General features: G+C 54.8%; 1 protein-coding gene across 6 annotated transcripts in view; it reads right to left on the reverse strand.

The window, feature by feature from the left end:
* RAI1 (retinoic acid induced 1) overlaps nt 1–20211 on the reverse strand; it is a 74463-nt gene that overhangs the window by 29135 nt on the left and 25117 nt on the right. For 4 of the 6 annotated variants that reach the window (XM_071443838.1, XM_071443839.1, XM_071443842.1 and 1 more), the window contains one exon: nt 9969–10049. The gene's annotated coding sequence lies outside the window, so the exon portion shown is untranslated. Of the gene's footprint in view, nt 1–9968; nt 10050–10153; nt 10283–11058; nt 11434–20211 lie in introns of those variants that run through there. The other 2 variants (XM_071443844.1, XM_071443843.1) reach the window with 2 other exon arrangements.

A 20211-nucleotide genomic window follows, 5' to 3' on the forward strand; every position in this document is an offset into this window, starting at 1 on the left:
GATTGCTCCGAGCCCACGCGGGGTGCCAGGCTGCAGCGCCTAATTCCAGTTAATTGGCCCTTCATCCGAAGCAAAACAGAAATACGGGGATAAAGAAACAATAAAGCATCCTCCCCCGCTAAAAAAAAAAAAAAAATTAAAAAAAAAAATTAAAATCTTGGCATTCTGGGGGTTTATTTCGCAGCTATGAGCAGGCCATGCTGTGGGCTATGGGAATTCCTTCCCTGGAGTGCTGGACTCTGCATGAGCTGGGAGATGCTTTGCCACCCCACAGGCTCGTGTCACTCGTGCTCCCTCCATGCCACGACGAGCGCTGCGCTCGTGTCACGCTCGCCTGTGCTCCTGCTCCCGCCCGCTCCCGCGAACCACTGAGGCTGAAATTTCAATTAAGAACGAGAAATAATTACCCGCCGCTCCACATTTCCTCTAAGATGGTAGCCAATGCCGGCGAGCCGAGTCACCGCCTCCCGCCACGTCCTGGCGCTCACCGGCGGGCTGGCATTCGGGTGACATTTCCAGGATAATGCCGGCCCAGCTGCCGCACGCTGCTGGCTGCTCCCACAGCCATGCTGGGAGGCCGATGCTTGGAAGAGATGCTCTCTTCCTCGGTGGGAGAGGGGCTGCTGCGAGCCCTTGCAGCCCTGGCTCAGCCTCTGAACCCTCTGCCCGCTCCCAGCCGTGCCCTGGGCTGGGATGCTTGGTCCCCTGCTCGCCACCTGGCAGAAGTGATCCGTGATAATGGCCTGGCTCAGCTCCTTCCAAGGCACACACGTCATGGGGAACCACCATGCTGCTGTCCCCAGCAGCCACTGTGCACACGGATGGGGCACGTGGGGTTGTTCCTCTCACTCCAAGGAAGAGGCTGGAGTGCTGGAGTGTGTCCAGAAAAAGGCAACGGAGCTGGGGAAGGATCCGGAGCACAAGAAGCGGCTGAGGGAGATGGGGGAGTTCAGCCCGGAGAAAAGGAGGCTCAGGGGAAAACTTCTCACTCTCCTCAAGTCCCTGACAGAAAGGTGCAGCCAGGTGGGGTCAGGCTCTGCTCCAGGTAACGAGTGATGGGACAAGGGGAAATGGCTCAAGCTGAGCCAGGGGCAGTTGGAGTTGGATATTAGGAAAAATGTCTTCACCAAAAGGGTGGCCAGGCATCAGAACAGGCTGCCCAGGGTACTGGTGGAGTGTTCATCCAACCTGGAAGTGGAAAAAATGAGTGGATGTGGTACCTGGGGACATGGTTTAGTGGTGGGCTTGGCAGTTAATGGTTGGACTTGATGGTCTTAGAGGGGTTTCCCAACCTTAATGATGCTGTGATTCAATGATTCTATGCAGAAGGGCAAGAACAAGAGGATGGGCAGCACAGGGGCAGGCAGCAGCCTTGGCTGCACTGCTGGCATGTGGAACAGCATTGGGAAAGGGCAGATGGACTCAGTTTCAGGACATGTCCCCAGCCTGGGGACGCCAGCAGTGTGGCTGTGTCAGCCTCCCCCGTTGGTGGTGCTACTCCAGGCAAATGTGCCAGCCCAGAGCTCACCAGGGCACCTCAGAGCTGCCCACAGCTGCAGAAATCACACCTCTTGCACTGTTTTAATTTAGCACAGCCAGAAATAAGAGGAACAAGCTCCATCGGGGTTGGAAAGGGCACAAACCCCAATCAGAGGGTGATCTGCCACCTCACAAGTGCTCCTGCAGCTTTCCCTGTCGAGACAGCCTGTCCTGGCTCCAGCTCATGCCCTGCTGGGGTGACACAACCCTGTCACAGTGACACAACCCCACTGCAGATCCCCACAGTCCTGCCCAGAGAGCTGTGGGAGATGCAAACCCTGGGAGAAGGCAGAGATGGGACACTGGCCTAGGCACAAAAGGCTCCTCCACCATAAAGATGGATGAGAATGAGGGAAGAATGAAGAAGGATCCAGGCTGCAGCAGAACAAGCTGGTGTGGAAGATGTGCCATGTCCCCAAAACCAGACCCTCTGCCATCGATGTGGATGGTGCCTCATTTCCCCTGGATGTTTTCCCATTCCTCTTCCCATAATCCAGAGCTGGGGGGCCACTGCAAAGCCTGCAAGTCCCGTGACTCCAGTGGCAGGGGATGCAGGAGCCCTGGGCAGCGATCACAAGAACGGGGAAAGCAGCAACCTCAGGTTGCAGATTAGCTTCATTTTACAGCCAGGGAGGCAGAAACCTCCCGTGGTTCAACATCTTGCTGCAGACCACACAGGGAGCCCGGGGAAAGCCAGGGAGAGGTCGCAGGTCTCTGCGGGGTGAGAGCATCCTCTCTCTGGGGAGGGAGGGAGGGAGCTCAGAGCCCGCAGCGGCCCCAAACCATTGCTGCACCCCAAACCTCCCCCAGGGCCACGCTGCACCCCTTCCCCTCTGACCCCAGGCGGTGGGGGCTGCAGAAACCAGTTTGGCAAAGAGAGAGAGGCTCTTTACCCAAGTTGAAATGCACTTCCCTTGACTCGGTTCCCAGCTGAGCGTAGAGGAGACCCAGCTTGGCCGGCAGCCACGGCGCTCAGCTCTGCACGTCCCCGCCGAGAGACACATTCCTCAGCACTGCAGCTAAGTGCAGCACAGCCTTTGAGGCCTTCACCCCTCCTTCAATGATAATTTATGCCCTCTGACCCAACTCCCCCTTTTAAATCAGGCTGATCAATAGAGAAATCAGACAATCCTTTTAAGAAACTATCTCATCTGATCCTGCCAGCTAATGATCTCTGCTCTCTTTACAGCTGTTTGCAGATCTGTAGCCCGGGCTGCTAGGGGAAGCAGGAGGGGAAAAAAGCCACTGGGCCAAATTCCTCCTTCCTCAGTCCAAGCAGGAGCAACAACAACACTGATGATTTGTATGGAAGCAAAACAGGAGATGCCAACTCCTGTTTTTGGGAAAACAAGCCAAGCATCATGCTGCAGGGAAGCACTAGCTCCCAAAATTTGCTCCCTCATCCATCTCACCACCAAACATGCTATCCTCCCATCCTGGGAGCCCTGACAAGACATCCTCACTCTTCTTACAGGTTCCAGCTTCCAGGCTTTCCAATGCCTCCCCTCCAAAGAAAATCCAGCAACACAAAGCAACAACCCCAAATCTGTTTCCTGGCTGAACCATGGTCACCCCCACCCTGCTCTGTGCACAGCAAGGCTCCAAGGGGATGCTCTGAGCACTGGGATCTCTGTCACTTGGCTGGAAAACCCTCATCCCTCACAGGGATTTTCACTTTACCAGGGCAGCAAAAGCCCAGGGGTGCAGCTAAACCAGATCAATTGGAGAGGGAGCAGTGTCCAGCACAGCACTGAGAGCAGTGTGGACACATCCCTGGAACAGCCTCCAGAAGGGCTTTATTGATGGCAGCTGCATTTCTATTTAACTGGCAAAGGAACAGGGTTAACCAGTGAAGAGGGAAGCATTAGAGAACCCTTGAAGTCTTCAAAGTAAATCAGCTCCTGGAACAAACACGCTCGGTAGCCAAATGTCCCCTTCTCCTTTGTGTGTGCAGAGATATTGACATTTATTATGATGCCCATACCACCCAGAGGAAGGATGCTTTCCTTGCATCCAAGGGCCATTTCTCACCCTGGCACAGTCACAGGGATTTCTCCCCTGCCAAGGCAGAGCTTGGCCCCCAGCACTCCCTCTTTTAAACCACCCAGGAGGCAGGATGGGACCGTGTCCTGGGGATACTCAGCACCTTCCCAGCCCCACCAGGAGCCAGGGAGCCCCACCAAGCCTGGGACACCTCCAAGGTCCCCCCACCGCCTGTCCCCTCCCACCCAGCCCTTGCTCTGAAGCCCAAGAGCAGATGCAAAAGCCAAGGGGTCTGCAGGGCTGCGGCAGCACAGCACGGTGCAGGTCCTGCCACAGCAGTCACAGTGAATTACAAGGTATTAGAGCCCCGTGCTGCCGTGTCTCTGTGCAGCAGCAGTCACGGTGAAGGACATGCTATGATAGGACTAGAGTCTCCTCTGGAGAATCCAGTCACTGGCCTGGTGGAAGGCAGTGGTATGAGAGGCCAGCCCTGTTCTATAGATCATGCAGAGACAGGCATGTGAAGGACATGCTATTACAGGACAAGGAGGCTTGAGAGCCGTGGGGTTTGGGGAGGGGGACGGCTGTGCCTCGCTGGATCACTGAGTGCCCACGCCTCGCGAGCCAGCAGCCGTGAACGTTTTTAATTATGCTTTCCTACTTTATCGAGCATCTCATTTTCATTTACACACCAGCCATCTCCACCTGAGAACGTGGCCACTGCTGCTCCTTTCCAGCACTGCTCCCATATTCCCTCACGCATCCTCAGCACAGGGGACCCATTTGGTGACAGACACAGCCCTGCCCTGCAGCTCCCCTACGCTCCCCACACGATGCCAAGGACCATCAGGGAGCTGGGCAGAGCCTCCCTGATGCTCAGTGTCCCTCCCTGTCGGAGCAGCCAATTTTAGTGGCTGCCATAAATGCAGCAGGAGCAGTGTCCTCTGGTGAGGCATCGAGCGGTGACTAAGAGCGGAGATGACAATAAAGCAGAGGAAGCAAGGTCTGACTGCAAAGCAGCAAACCAACCCCCCCGAATCCTGCTCAGAGGCACTGACTGATGATGCCCCCCCAAACCAGAGCCTGAGCCCAGTGAAGGAGGGCTGGGCTCTCTGGGGCTCAGGCTGAGCCCAGGCACAGGCTCGGTTTGGGTGGAAATCCCATAAACAGGAGGGGAGAAAGGCTTCCCCCATCAGGACACCGGCATGGAGTTCAAGCCTCTTAGCAAAGCACACAGGGAGACTTGTGCACAGCCCCTACAGATAAATCTATACCCCCTGAAAGCATTCTCAGTGGTAAATGCAGTAGAGACTGTGCAGGACTTGACAGCTTGAGGTGTATTTATGGTGCTCTGGCACCGGGGACACAACCAGTTGGGATTTTTGCTCGGCTCTACCACTTGGGCATAGCACAGCCACAACAAACCCATTTGAATACCTCTTGTTTCAACCAAGGCAGAGATCCAGCCTATTCCCTGCGGAGCAAGCGCCAGACCTGGGGCCAAATTAATCTCCGATGGATCTCCATCAACTTCATGGAGTTACAACTACAATTTGGCCCATGCCTGACACGTAAATCTGCTCATTTTTCTTCCAAATCGTCCAAATACCGCAGCATTTGTTAGCGCAGGAGAGGGGACGCATCCTCCGGGAGAGATCTCTTTGGATACCGCGCCAGCCCTTTCTTTTTTTTATTTCCTTTGCTGCCTGGGATAAAAGGCAAGCGAGACAGACCGTGGTACGTGTCTGAGCTGTTTGGGAAAGAAATAGGAATTTCCTCCTGCCATTCCCAGTCTTTTGATAGGCAGGTGGGATGCGAGCAGGAATAACTCAATCAAGACAGAGCAATTTTTAATTAATTTGTGGATCCCTTCACCGGCTGATTGCCTTGGAGACAAAAGGGAAGCCTCTCCTTTAACACTTGTGTGTGCCTGGTACTCTGAGCCTCCCCTTTTCACCGGCACATCTTTGGTCTTGAAAGCTGCACAAAAGGAAGAATTCCTTGATCTTTTGCCTCGGCTTTTGCTAAGATGGAGACACACATGAGGGGGAGCTGGGCTGGGGGGTTTTTTGGGTTTCTTTTATATTTTGGGGAGATTATTAAAGCCCAAAATTCCCATAGAGAGAGGTGGGGAAGGAAAAAAAAAAAAAAAAAGAAGGAAAGGGGAATAAAAACCCTCAAAGCTAAGAAAGGAGAGCGTTTTCCGTCAACACCTTCTGCCCAGCCCGCTCCATCCCCAAGGGGAGGGAGTTGAAAGGTTCAAGCTACATCAAGTGGTGAGTAATGCAGCGGGAGGCTCCTGCTCAGGGCTGGGCTCTCGCCCTCTGCCACCCTCCCTGCCCCGTGCCCGGTGCTGGCAGGGCAGAGCCCAGCTCCCACCCTCCCCTTCTCCCCCCACCAGCGACCGTGGGGATGCGGGAACTTCCAAGGCAGTGAGTGACACCACAATTATCGATTGCCGGCTGCAAAGGCTTGCTCTCGCCTCCCCCCCTCTTCTCACTTGTTTTCTTCTGTGCAGCAGTGCCAGCCTTCAGAGACTGCTGCTGTAAAAGGCTGGGATTGACGGGGTGTCAAGATATCCGCTGCCCCTGGCTTTTAACGTTCCCTTGCAGGGGGGAGCGGGAAGAGCCCCTGCACCGGTGAGGGGAGCTTGGATAGCTCCAAAAGAAAGGGAGGAATGAAAAGCCTCCCTCTCTCTCCTCTGTCGAGGAGATGCTCTTGAACCACCACAAGCAGCTTTTTCAGCCTCAGCTTGGCTGCGTGCGTCTCGGAAATCTCAAGATGCTGGGAAGGAGGAGAGGCGAGGTGCCAGCCGGCCCCTGACCAAAATCAAGGCACCCAAGAAACCCACCACGCTCCCCAGCAGGTCTCTGTGGGGTGGCACACACACCTGACCACCCAGCAGGTTTGGGAGTAGCCATTTTAGAGGTGGGAAAGACAAGACACATCCAGGCCAGATAAGGTCACTCAGAAAAGGCTGCAAAAGGTCTGGGACACCCCAGCTTGGGCAAATCCTCTGCCGTTCAACCCTGATGGCACAAGGGGTGCCAGATCAGAGGGTTTTCCTAGCAAAGACCAGCAAAGCAGGAACTCCAGGTGATCCCCGGATCCCCCACCAAAGGCTGCAATACCACCCTGACCAATGGCCCTGGGATGGTCCCTTGCCAACCCTGCCCCCAGCTCAGCTGGCCACCCACAGCAAGTGCCATCCCTGCCACAAAATGGGGACGGTCACCTGCCTGTGCAGGTGTTTGTTTGCAGAGCCTGGTGGCACCTTGGGACCATGGCTAAGTGTTACGTGCTGGAGCCAGAGGCCTGAAATTAAAGCCGGCTCCACGGCTGTCGGTGTCGACACCTGGTGATGGGAGGAGAGGGATCGATGATGGAGAGTCTGTCGCTCCTGATGCATCGCTGTCAGGGTCAATACACAATTCCCGGGGAGATCAGATGTCCAGGTTAACTGCTTTGCCTCCGTGCTAAGCCGATGGGCTGGCAGAGCCCCATCCTGCTCACACATCCTCCTCCCCAGCCATGCTCACCCCACAGCCACCAAATGCCACTGACAGCAGCCCTGGGGCTTGTGGCTCTTGTTTTCCTTCATGCAGAGCTCAAGTGTAGTTCAAATGGGTGCCCAAGGCTGGGAAAGGGACATAGGGACACCAAGGACCTACCCCCCAGGAGCTTTTGGCTGCATCAAACCAGCCCACTGCCATGGGCAGCATCTCCATGGGACCTTGTGGGGACACAGGGCTTGGGGACACAGGCCAGCAGCTCCTCTGGCCACCCAAGGGGGCTGGGAGGGGTGATGAGACCCCTGAAGGGGGGAGCCCCATCTGCCAATCTCCCTGTGCACCCCTGAATTCCTGAGCAACAGAAAAGGCAGGAGAGGAGGGAAACTCGCCCAGCACACGTCCTGCAGGCTCACTGGCTGTGTCCTGCTCCTCACCCTGGGTGGGCAGAGCACCCACGTGGCCTTGGCACAACACCTGTCCCCTCCAGGTGACACGGCAGACCCCCGTGGGACAGGAGAGCTGTGACAGCAGGGCTGCACCGTGCCCTCTGCACCAAGCAGGCTCGTGGCACTGCACGGCTCCCCAAAACCATTGCAGTGAGCACAGGCAGGAGGCAGAAGCCCTGCTGCGCCCCCATCCCCTGTGCCACGCCGGGCAAGGAGCCCTCCCGGGGGGTCCTGTGAGGACGAGAGCCACCCGCAGCCAGGCTGCAGCATCTCCCCCCACCCGACAGCTCCCGGGGGCTTTCAGCTGCTCATCTCCTCCTCCAGCACAGCACAACCGACCCGGGGGAGCCCGCTGTGACCCCCTGAGGAGGGGACCAGGGGGTCCTACCTGCTGTCAGCCCGCGGAGCCGGCCTGGGGGGGACACAGCATCACACCCGGCGCAGTCAGACTCACATCAGCCCCCCCAAAAAAATCCCAAGAAAACAGAGCGCGGCATGAATAACAAAAGCAGCGATCAGTAAAGACTCTCCCAAGAGGCTGCAAGTTCTTCAATTAGAGCTCGCATTATAGGAATGAGAAACTCCACGCCGTCTTCCGTAAGGATAACACTTTTTTCCCCCTCTCTTTTAAAGAATAAAGGGAGGGAGGGAGAGGAAGGGCTGCATCTCTAATGCAACAGACAGGTCTGCTGAGATTCACTTTGGCTCTTATTTTGACTTTCATCTAAAAGAGCTGCCCTGGGAATCCATTAAGTCCAATTTAAATCGGCTCTCCGCCCTCACGGCTTCTCCCCGCCTTCGCGGCCCCCCCGGCTCCCTTCTCCCCCCTCCTCGGAAGCAAACAAACACAAAAGCAAGGCCAGGCAGGGCGGGCAGCGAAGGGCAGGCAGCGAAGGGCAGCACCGGCGCGGTTCGGAGCCCTTCCCGGGGGGATTACAGCCCTCCCCAGGGCAGTTGCTCCATCTTTATTTCCGCCCAAATAAACACAATCCGGCCACGTTTGGGTACCGCCTCGGTGTCCCCCAGCCCGGCGGCGCTTTTTGGGGGAGCCCGTGGGGTTTGGGGACCTGCACATCTCCCCCCTTCCACACACCGCAGGCGTATTTCCCCCCCGGTTTTATTATTTTTGAGGACAATTAGCTCCGTTAACGCCGCAACCGGCAAAGTTGGTTGGACGGGATATAATCACATACTTCAGGTTGGTTGGGGTTTCTTTTTGGGTGTTTTTTTTTTTAGGGTTTTTTTTTTCCCCCCAGTGAGCTTCCCCACGCCGAGATCATTCCTCCGCCTTTGGGAATCGCCCCCCCTCGCAGCCGGGCGAGGGACGGACCCCTCGCCTTTCATCTCACCACACTCATTCAAGCTCTGCTTCTGTCGTATAAGCAGTTTTCCAGCTCTTCCCCCCCCCCCCCCGCCTCCCTCCCCGTAACACACCCGCTCTGCATTGCATCCTATTCATATGTTTTCAATCATCGCCGTTTCGTTATTTAAAACAAAAGCACACGGTTCCCCACCCCCGGGCAGCACTCCGAGCCCCCTCACCGGGCTCCACGGCTATTCCCCGGCTTGTTTGTTTATTAATGTCAACGGGAGGATTTGGAGGCGAAATTTGCCGTGGGAGAAAAGGGAGCGGGAGGTGAAAGTCCCATCAAGGGGCTTTCCAAAGGCGCAGCCAGATGTGCAAACCCCACGATTCCTTGGGTTATCTGCTAGATCCATTTTTTCCCTGCCCTGCCAGCCACCGAATAAAAGAAAGAAAATCCATCAAGTCAGCGTTCTCACGTGCAGACAACGGCAAGGAGAGCCAGGCGCCCGCCCGCGGCACCGCCGCAACTTTTGGAAGTATAAAACCATGCACATCCATAACTCCTCAATTAAATCAGCCTCCCCGGGAAGGCTTCCCTCCGCAGAGGCTTTCGCAGCCCCGTGCCCATTATTATTTTAACTTTGCAAAAGTAGGGATTCAGGACAAGCAAAACGAAATCCACCCCCTTCCACGCACAAACATTTCCAAGTCTCAGCTGCATCTTTGTTCAGGCACCCATCAATCGGCAAGTCAGGAGGGGTTTTGGACCGGTTGCAAATTTCTTTATTACTTCCAGAAAAGCAAAAACAACCCCCCCCACACACACACGCCCCCCCCGGCTCCTCCGTCGCTGCTGCAAATAGGACACACACACAACACACACACACAACACACACACAACACACACACAAGCACGTATAATCCCCCCTCCCTCCCCAAACTCCGCGATGCCGGCGCCGTGCATCCATTCAATCGCAGCAGCAGCACACGAGTTGCACAAGAGAAAAATAAATCCGGAAAAAGCTCAGTCCGCACACCCTCACCCGCCCCCCCCCCCCCCACACTCACGCCCTCCCTTCCAATTCTGCTGCGGCTTCAAGAAAAAAAAAAAAAAAAAAAAAAAAGAAGGAAAAAAAAAAGGAAAAAAAAAAAAAGGCACAAAGATGTAGCTTGCAACAATACCTGCGATGGTCCTCGCTCTCTCCTCTCTCTCCTGCTGGCTCGCTCTCCTCCTCTTCCAGAGCACAGTAGCCAGATTAGATCCTTAGAAAAAAAAATGTGAGAAATAGCACAATTCTCCCTTTTTTTTTTTTTTTTTTTTTTTTTTGCTTCCCTTCTCAGCAGCCCTTCTGAGCTCCTTCACTAACCATTATTCATAGACCACTAGGGGATATAAGGTAATTAGAAACGGCCCTATAGCATCCAGCCTGAAAATGTAATGCCAGCGGTAGGAGTGGTGGAGGGCTCTGGCTGCGGGCGGCTCCGGCAGAAAGTGCTCGCTGGAGCTGGGGACCGAGGTGAGAAGTGGGGTGGAGGAGAGGGCGAGCGGCAGCGGGTGCTGGCAGCTCTCCCGACAGAGACCAGGGTGGCCAGGGACACCGAGCGGCACCGGTTTGGGTTGGGTTTGGGGTTTTTTTTTTTTGGTTGGTTTTTTTTTGTTTGGTTTTTTTTTTTTTTTTTGTATTTTGGAGTGGGCTCGCCGTGCCCGTGTGAGCCGTGCTGGGGCTGCGTGTGTGTGTGTGTGTGTGTGGTGTGTGTGTGCGCGCGTGTGTGTGTGTGTGTTTGTGCCAGGAATAGCAATCAGCAGAGGCAGCACACAGAGCGCAAAAATGCCATCATGCAGGGTCAACAGAAAGCTGCAGACATTTTTTTTTCCTCTCTCTCTCTCTTTTTTTTTTCTTTTTTTTTTTTTTTTTTTTTTTGTAGGCTTAATCCTCTGGAGCGGGGGAGAGGGAAAAGGAGGAGGCTGCTGCCTTCTTTATAGTTTTGATATTTTTTTTTTTCTCCCTCTTCCAACCTCGTAGGATCAGATTAACCCCCCCTCCTCTCCCCTCCACGCACACACACACACTCTCTCCAGCCCCAGCCATCCCAACCCTCCGCCAGCACTGCACCGGGGAGATGCCGGAGTCGGCGCAGGGTGGGATGCGGGTCTGGCCGCCGCGATGAGCCGGGTGGGATGCGCTAGGTGGGCTCGGCGGGGAAGCGGAGCAGGAGGGAGGCAGCGCGGGGGGGAAAAGGGGGGAGGTGGAGGCAAATGAACAAATCACACCTGCAGCTTTCTGCGTGCCGGAGCCAGCTGCAGCCCAGGCAGCGACCGGCAGGAAAAAATCCAGGCGCGCTGGCTCCCAGCACCATCATCTGCGGGGATTGAGGTGCACGGTGAGCGGGTGGCAACTCATCGCTGGCATCGATTGATTTTGGGGAGGTTTATTATTAGCAGGAGGGGGAAAGGGAGGTGCTAACAAAGAGCGACCCTTCCACACACACACACACACACACACACACCGATTTTTTTCCCAAGGGGTAAATAAAACCCGTCGCAGAGGCGAGGAGGGGGAGCCGGTTCCCCTGGCCAAGGGACGCCGAGCTGTGGTGGCCCTGGCCCAGCGGGCCACCCGTGCCGTGCCGTGCCGGGATCGCGGCTCCGCGCCCCGGCTGCTGCCCCGAAGGGCGCAAACGCCCAGCCCTGCCTCCTCCCACGGCTCCGCTCTGAGCCTCTCGTTAATTGAACTAAAGCTGTTCACCTTGATAACGCAGCACGGCAGCAAGTTTCCGAGCCGTACGCGGGGGGCTGGAGAGCTATTTGATCCACTTCCAAGGCGCTGCCTTTCAATTCAACCCCTTGCTCTTGAAGGATGGATAACCAGGCCCTCTCTTTTCCCTGTTAATTACTCGAGATAGGAGCCATCAAGCTGCAAACCAGACCGAACCTCACAAGGGGACACAGCACCTGCAAAAGCAGACTGCTTGTTCTCATCTCCCCTGTCGTTTTCCTCCCCACCCCATCCTCATCCTCATCCTCATCCCCATCCCCATGGCAGACCCAGTCTGGCTGTTTGTAGGTAATACACCACAATATGCTCCCAGCCACCTCCAGCTTCACACATGCCTCTCTGCAGGATGGTAAATCACGCTGGGACCTCATGGCTCCCCAGGGACTTGGTGTTATTCCCTGTAATCACCAATCTGCCCTGCCCTTCACACACAAGAGCCTGGCACCGTTTGGCATCACAAGCCGTGACTGCCACCCTAGTGAAGCCAAGGTGGGATGGACCCAAAGGACATCACCCCCAGCTTCTCCTCTGGGATTGACAGAAGACTAAAGGATTTGTTATTTTTACACTACAATCCAATAAATTCAACAATCTGGTCTGTCCATGTTATTTCCCAGCTCTGGTATGTTTGAAATCCCCAGCTCCAGGAGTCCTGTGATTTCAGGAAGATCTCAGCCCCGCTCTCCTCCAACGCTGACCTCACTGTGGTGGGGTGAAAGGTTGAAACCACAAGCCCCAGGGAGCCCCATATGCAAATTAAATCACCACCAAACACTTTGGTTATTAAACACTTTTTCTTTTTCTGGAACCTTTAAAGTTCTGCACCTACGATTTACGGGTTCAAAAAGGCTGATTTCATGACTTCTCAGCATTTCTGAGGTGTCAACACCCACGTCACCTCTGTTTGCATGACACGGTCATGTCTATCTAAGCCAAACCACTGCCTGGGTGGGAGACCACCACCTATAACACCAATTAACTTCACTCATTAAAACCTCCCAGCTCACAGAGGATGCTGCTGCTCAGTTATGCAGATGGAAAAGTTTCCATGCCCTTGATAAAATCCAGATCCAGAGCATCCTGGAGCAGATCTCACCCTGAGCTACCACAAAACAGCACAACCAGCATCAAAAAGCCTCTTCCCACCTTCCCTGCCATGAGAGCAGGGCTCACCTTGCTGATCAAAGTTGGAGGCTTCCCTGGACATAACCCTGCACCTCCTGCCCTGGAGAGGCTAAACAATAATGACTCATAGCAATGTTATTTCTGGAGCTGCTAAAACAAAGGCACTCTGGCTCCCTCGGTGTCTCACCACTTTGACCTAAATGATAAGGCATCCTGAGAAAACTGAGCTTTTCCCACCAGCCTCCTCATCCAGCCCTGACATGAGTGGCCAACCCGGGGTCCAAGGACCTCCCCAGTACCTACACAGGATGCTCTAAGCTGGCTCTTTTTCATTTATCTTTCTTTCATCCCTCTTCCTGGCAGATTTTCCCTCAGCCCCACTCCCAACCACACCAATGGATGATTTTTGTCCCCTGCCCAGGTGCCACACACCCCACACATGTGGTGGCTCCTCACAGGCAGGAGCAGCAGCCCTGCCCCAGCTCTCATCAAGCTCTGTGCATCGGCTCCGAGCGGATCCGATGGATTTTCATTTCCTAACTTTGCCCTTCGGGCTATTTCTAACGAGCTTCCTCACGCTTAAAAAAAAAAAAAAAAAAATCCTTCATCTTGCAGCACGGTGTCAGAACAGCAACACTCAGGATGACTGTGCCTGCGAGGAGGCTGGAAATTAATTATAGGACAGTGGCTTTAGGTAGGGATCCATCCACTGACCTCCTTGTCCAGCTCCCGTTTGGGACCCAGGGAACAGCCAGAAATCCCCTCCCAGAGCAAACAGGCTTTTTTTGGCCTTGAAAAATGTATTTTTGCGGTGTGCTGTTTGGTCTGTGCAGCACAGCCTTGGGTGTGGAGCCACCACTGTCCTCCCGTGACCCCGTGCCCTCCCCGTACCCCACATCCCCATCCTTGAGCGCCCTTGTGCAGCCTCTTCCTGCATCACGGGTCCATCCACCCTCCTGGACCCATCCCTGCCGCTGAGAGGGAGGACTCAGTCCTGGGTGCCTTGATTTCCACTAATCAGATGTTTTAATGAGTTTCTCAGTGCCCAGCAGATCCCACTTCCCACCACCACCCCCTCTGGGGCCGGCCCCGCTCCCGCGCCGTGCCGAGGCCCCTGACATCCCCAAGGCTTTCCTTGGTGGGAGAGCAGCGATTATTTCTCTCAAAAGGTCTCTTATAATGGAAACCATCTCTGCATCCCTCCTTGGTCTCCTCCTGCCGTGACCCAGGCTCCATCGAGAGGAGCTCTGCTCCAAGGCAGCGCCGTGTTTCCATGGAAAGAGTGAATAGCAGAGTCTTCCCAGTGGTTTATTAGAATTCCTTTTACTTCGATGGAGAGTTTTAGAGCAAAGTAGAAAGGCTTTAATGTGGGGCTAATGGAGCCCCTGGGAAGTCCAGGAAGGAAATCTCCCCTGGAGGAGGCGTGAGGAGAGGGAGGGCAACTTTCAAGACGAATTCCTGGACAGGTTGAAATTTTTTTGCAGGAGCCATCTCAGGCAGCGAGAAATGGAAATGAATGTTTGTTTTATTTTTAACAGATGTTACAAAAGACCTGCCAGTAATTCAGTGAACGATGCAAAACCTAGATCCCACTCACTTTTCCCGGCATGTCTTCCATCCCCTCCCTCTCCTGCTTGGTACAAATGCTTATTTGCATTTAGCATATCATACTAAAAAAAAAAAAAAAAAATTAAGCAATAAAATAACAATCGTACACCACTTCATTTCCTCCCTCCCTAAGGTTTTGGTTTCAGGTTAAATCCTTGGTTGGAGCAGCTATTAATTGTTTTTAATAAATTTTTCTGTCTCTTCAGATTTCCCAAACCTATATTCTACTCACCCACTTTGGGGGTGCCCTCTTGCCCAGGCCCCCATCCCTCTCTCTCCCTGCTGTTCCCTCGTGGAACAGCTCTTGACTCTGCAAAGTGTTTGGAGCCCCAGTGTGAAACACAGACTGCAGCCTCTTCTTTGGGAAGAAATACAGGGATTTGCAGTTAAGAGATGGGGAGATGGAAAGGGGAGGAGGTACAATGAGGGGGCCCTAAAACCATCCAGCCAGGGGCTGGAAAAGCAGTAAGAGTGTGGCTCTCCAAAAAACACAGTGCAGGAAGTGATCCACGAACACACACCACAGCATAGGGAGTTCCAAAGCTGATCTGAAAGCCACCACGGTGCCAGAGGGGTATTTGGGATGAAATACAGCAGTTATGAGTGACACACGTGAAACCCAGACCTGGGAGGCCAGCGACAGTCATGGAATCCCAAAATGGTTTGGGTTGGAAGGGACCTTAAAGCCCACCTTGTTCCAACCCCCTGCCATGGGCAGGGACACCTTCCACTATCCCAGGTTGCTCCAAGCCCCTTCTAACCTGGCCTTGGACATGTCCAGGGATGGGGCATTCACAGTTTCTCTGTGCCAGTGCCTTACTACCCTCACAGGGAAGATTTTCTCTCTCATATCCAATTCATCCCTGCCCACTGTCAATGTGAAGCCATTCCCCCTTGTCCTGTCACTCCATGCCCTTGGAAAGAGTCCCTCTCCAGCTTTTGTAGTCCTGGCCAGAGGAGCCCTGAATCCCACGGATACCAGATTTCCTGAAAATGAGCAACTTTGGCAGCTCCTGGTTTAACTCTTGCCTGCAAAACACAAGCTGCAATGGTTCCCCTTTTCATGCCTAACTGTGAAATACCACTTCTCCTCTGGATACCCAGCTTTCCAAAGGGTATCTGGAAAATCGAGTGGGCAAATGCAGGGTGATTTTCTGTTTCCTGTTAGCAACCCTGCATGCATAGCCCCAAGTGGCCCATGATCCCACACACCAGCACGCCCTGTGCTGGATTCACACTCCATTGATGCCTTGTTTGTGGGATGCCAAGCAGGAAAGGAAGAGGCAGGCTCTGGGGAGCAGACACAGGTCAGTACTGCCACAAACAGGGTGTCCCTGCACCCATTACAAACCCTACAATCTGCCTGATTTCCAGGCAGAAAATGGCATCCGTGTGCATTTCCAGGTGACAGAGGAAAAGTGGCTGTTTTCACTGAGCTTTCTCCTCTTCCTGTTACAATCCTGCACCTGGTTAGCAACTGTCGGAAAGAGGTTAATCACAGTCCTTAAATCAGGAACCTTGTTGTGGTATGCTCGGGATGCACATCTGTGCTCTCCATGGCTCATCCCCGGCGGCATTTGGGAGAAGGCAATATGCCAAAAACACCCCACCCCCAAATAAGCCACCCAACCCCCCCCAAACGAGCGACGAGCATCCCAGGGTGCAGGATCCTGCTGACTCCTTGAGCTGGTTCTGCAGCACACGTGAAAGGCTCATGATCCCCCCAGCCCCACCACGGCTGTGGGTTAAAGGCATCTCGGATAATGCGGTGTTGGCACAGCCATAATGGGGCAGAAAAGGCTTTTGAGGGATTGGGGTTTTGCTCACTGGCCAACCTTATGATGGAGAGGAGGAGGCATCACCTGGAAATGCCTTGGGAGTAAACCATGGGGTGGTTTCACATCCCAACCCAGAGCTCAGCCCTTGGCAGAGCAAAGGAGATCCAGAAACCGCCAGCTGCCCAGCTTGGCTCCTGATTTTCCAAGCATTGCAAAGCCTGGCCTGGCCTTGCTATTTCTAGGCCTGTCCCAGGGGATTACCCTGCTCTCCCTGTTTTGGGAAAAAGAAGCATTCCGGAGCGTCAGAGCCCTGGTGCTCAGCCGGGCCGTTCCAGGCACACACACGTGCACAGCCCGGAAAATGGAGAGGAATTGATCCCGGAGGCAAATCTCTTTTGTTCTAACCCCGCTGCTGTAACTGGATCTCCCCAGGTTCCCCGGCTCAGGAGCTGCGGAGGATCACATCGCTTTCAAGCCTTCTCCCAGTGCCAGCTTGTCACATTCCCCCGGGTGGGAAGGGCAGGCATCGCTCCCAGCGCTTGTTTACCTCGGCACCGAGCACGAGGGGTGTAGGGCGGTAATGAGCCAAAACCTGGAGGGAGCAGATTGCGGAGCCGCGGCATGAGACCACCCCCAACTCACAGGCTGCCCCTTTTTAATGAGGTCCCCCCCGCCATCCTCCTCCCCGCCAGGCTCCCCGTGCCCTGACATCCTCCTGCCTTTCCCCGCTGTCTTGTTCCGACTGCAGAAATGCTGATTCACAGAGCCCGGCGCAGGAGGCGTTTGGGAGGCAGAGAGAGCAGCACAACGCCGCCCCAATGCACCCGGAGCTCCCCGGGCGCCTTCGCACCGGGGACTGGCGACAGCCGAGTCGCTGCAGATTAATCCGCTCTGCGCTCCTTCCAGCACCTCTTTCCCAGTGACTCCCTCGCCTCCCAGCAAGGTGAATCCATCCCCTCCGCTTCCCGGGAGAGCTCGCATGCGAATTTGCGTCCCCTCTCTCTCTGCACAGGGGGAAAAGCAAGGTGAAAGATTTCACGCTGCGCACGACAGCGCGATGGGGCGGATGGCACTTCCCCAGGGATGCACTCTGCTTTCCCAGCTGCAGGGCAAAGAGAACAGCACCCTGACCTGCTGCCAGGCAGGGTCACACCTCACTCCTGGTTGCTTTGATGCATCACGGGCAATCCAGACCCTGTCTCTCCTTCCAGGGCAGGCAGTGCCCAGCAGCGGGATCCATGCCCCGGCTGGCTCCTGGCACCCACTGCCACATCAAGGGCGCTGTGCAGGGACAGCAGCCGGCACAAACCGAGCTGCCCGCCCTGCCTCACCTTCCCTCTCCTCTCCTCTCCCCTCCTGCCAGCACGGTGCAGCTGGTGCAGCAGCAGGGCCAAAATCCGAGACTGCAAAAGGATGTTTATTTGGAGCAGGCTGCAGGAATGGTGTCCCCAGCAGCCCAGGGCACGCAAATGGCTGCAAAAGCAGGGGATGGCTGTCCAAGGATTTCACTTCTCACAAGTCCAGGTCTCTTCCCTCTGGGAAAACCACAACACACTGTGGCAGAGCTCAGGTGAATAGATCCATCCTGTTCTACTCCATCTTGCATTCCGTGACCCCATTCACTTCTCCCCCCTGAGGCCACTTCATCCCAAAGTCACCTGTGGTGCCACAATGGATGCAAACACCTGGGGACCCCATGCACTGAACAGCAGGATGTGACACAGACTTTCCTGTCACCCTCACACTCCTCCCTGTGCCACGTCCCCCTGGACCAGCTCAGCACTGCTCGGATCAGCTGGGGTCCATCCCAGAGCAGGGCACACAGAAGATCAACCCAGCAAGCGAGGCAGGAAAGCCAAAACTGAACCCAGCTCTGCAAGCCCATGGGAACACTCTGGATGTGTCAGGGGACACCAGGGCACCAGGACACCCCTTGCCACCACCACGCTCAAAGATCAAATCCACCTTTTCCTTTAATCCTTCAACATTTTTTGCACGGTGTATCAAAGCTGTGCTGGTCCACTCTGCATGGGTGACCACCTGCCCACAGCCAGTGGCCAAGCTGGGCTGCTCATCTGGCTCCCCAAAAAGCCATGGTGCATTTGAATAGATTTCCACCACACAACTGTAAAGGCCCCAGTGGGTTTGAATAGGAGCCCCTGAGGTATTATCTCAGCAGTGCCTCGAGGCAGCCACCTGAATCCTTCCGTGACTGCTGCACAAACCTGGAATGTCTCCAGCAGCTGGGGATTATGGACAGACCTTGCAGAGGAGCCCCCAGACCACCACAGCACAGCCAGCACCATCAGCTCTCAGATGCTCCCACGTGCAGCCATTCCTCAAAAAACAAGGCACGGTGATGCTAAGAAGACCAAAGCCCAGATGCCAAGGCAGGAAACCAAGCTGAAGTTTTCACATTAATCATATCGAGCTCTATTCTTTTTCATCTATTTCAAGGCAAGTCAAAAAGAGGTTCACACTCTCCCCTGGCAAACCACAGAGGATGACGTGAGCCTGTCTCTTGCATTGCAAGTAGAGTGTGTCAAGCAATTAGCAAGTCATCAGGAATTCAGATAGGGTGGGCAGGATACGATCCCTCAAAGCTCTGGCAGGAGCATTACCCACCCTGGAGTTTCCCATCAGGCATGGAAGGCAGCAGAGGGAGCAGGGGCTGTTGGTGAGCTCTCAGGAGCAGAGCAGACACTGTGCCAGCAAAGCCTGATGCCATAAAGCACCTCACGTTTAGCCTGTGCTGTAGCTCAAAGGCCCTGGGCATCCAACACAGATTTTTCCTCGCTCATTCCCTACCTCAGCAAGGTGGCCAGGACAATTCCAAGAACCCTCAGGCATCCTGCAGGCCTGCTGGGTCAACCTGAGTACCTCACACATGACCCATCCCTGAGTGTTTTGGCATTGCATCAACTCTTGCCGCTCCCACCAGTTTCACTCCCTGCACCTCTGACCAATGCTAGTTTCCATTCAGCATCATCCCAAACCCTGCTATCCTGGAATTTAGTGGCAAAACCCATGCAAGAGCAGGAGCAAGCCTTCACACTGGGATGAGATTTGCACTTTGGTCCCCCAGAGCTGCTAAACCCACATCACACCAAAGCCTGGCACAGCACACAACTGGAGCAGGACCATCTCACCAAGAGAGCCTTGGAGGGGACCTCAGTGGCTTGCAGCCTCCCCAGACACCTGGCTGGTCCCCATGAGCACCCAACCAGCCCCAAAGGACGAGGGAGGATTATCCTGAGGTGTGAGCAGCCAGCCTGGGCACACACCTACCTCCCTGTGCAGAGGGATGCAGCGTGCTGGGCAGGTGGCACAGGGGACGCCTCATCTGCCACCCGCCCTTTCTCCTCTCCATTGCCAAGGTAGCAGCAGACAATGCTATCTGCTGGGCTGTCAGCCGGCCCTCCTCCCGTCTCTTTAGCCAGAAAACTCTCCATCTGTCTCCAGATGGGGTGTTTCTACCACTCCAGTCAAACCGATTCAGAGTGGAACAATGATGCTTTGTTAACAAAACAATTTTTGTGTGTCAAGCCCTCCTTCTTGCGGGTTTTTCTCCCCCCCCCAGTCCCCAGTGGGTCAGCTTTGTGTGGCGTCCTACATTTTGTTGTTTCTTTCACATTTTAAAGGCTCCGTATTTTAGTACAAAAGGTGCCTGCGGAGCAGCTTTTATCTGCGAGGCAAGATTTGACACATACGCAGATCACAATTGCGACAGGAGGTTCGTGATGTGGTGGTTAAGGGTGGTGTCAGGACCTTCAGAGTGATGAAGCATTATTTCCAGTGATTTTTGCCTCCAGGATAAAAATTACAGCTGGCCCAACGCTGCATGTATGGCTTCTGTGAGCTGGAATCCCCCAAGGGCTCATGGAGGGGGCAGAGAAAGTTTGAGCTTGCTTTGGTACAGAGCTGGCATCACCTGGGTCCATCCGTCCTTCTCATGTCCTCCTGTGCAGGACAAGCCACCTCTGTCACTTGTGAGCAGAAGGGATGGGTACATGGAGCAAATCTACATTCCTGTGAGTAAACTACAACCCTCTCCCCAGCACAATCCCTGTGGTGGCCAGGAAGATCAAACCTCAGCCCTCCCGTGGCCAGAGCGTCGGACTGAAGATCCTGGGGAGT

This window comes from Agelaius tricolor, unplaced genomic scaffold, assembly GCF_023055355.1.
Source record: "Agelaius tricolor isolate 1412-34295 unplaced genomic scaffold, bAgeTri1.0.p SCAF_19, whole genome shotgun sequence".
NCBI lineage: Eukaryota > Metazoa > Chordata > Aves > Passeriformes > Icteridae > Agelaius > Agelaius tricolor.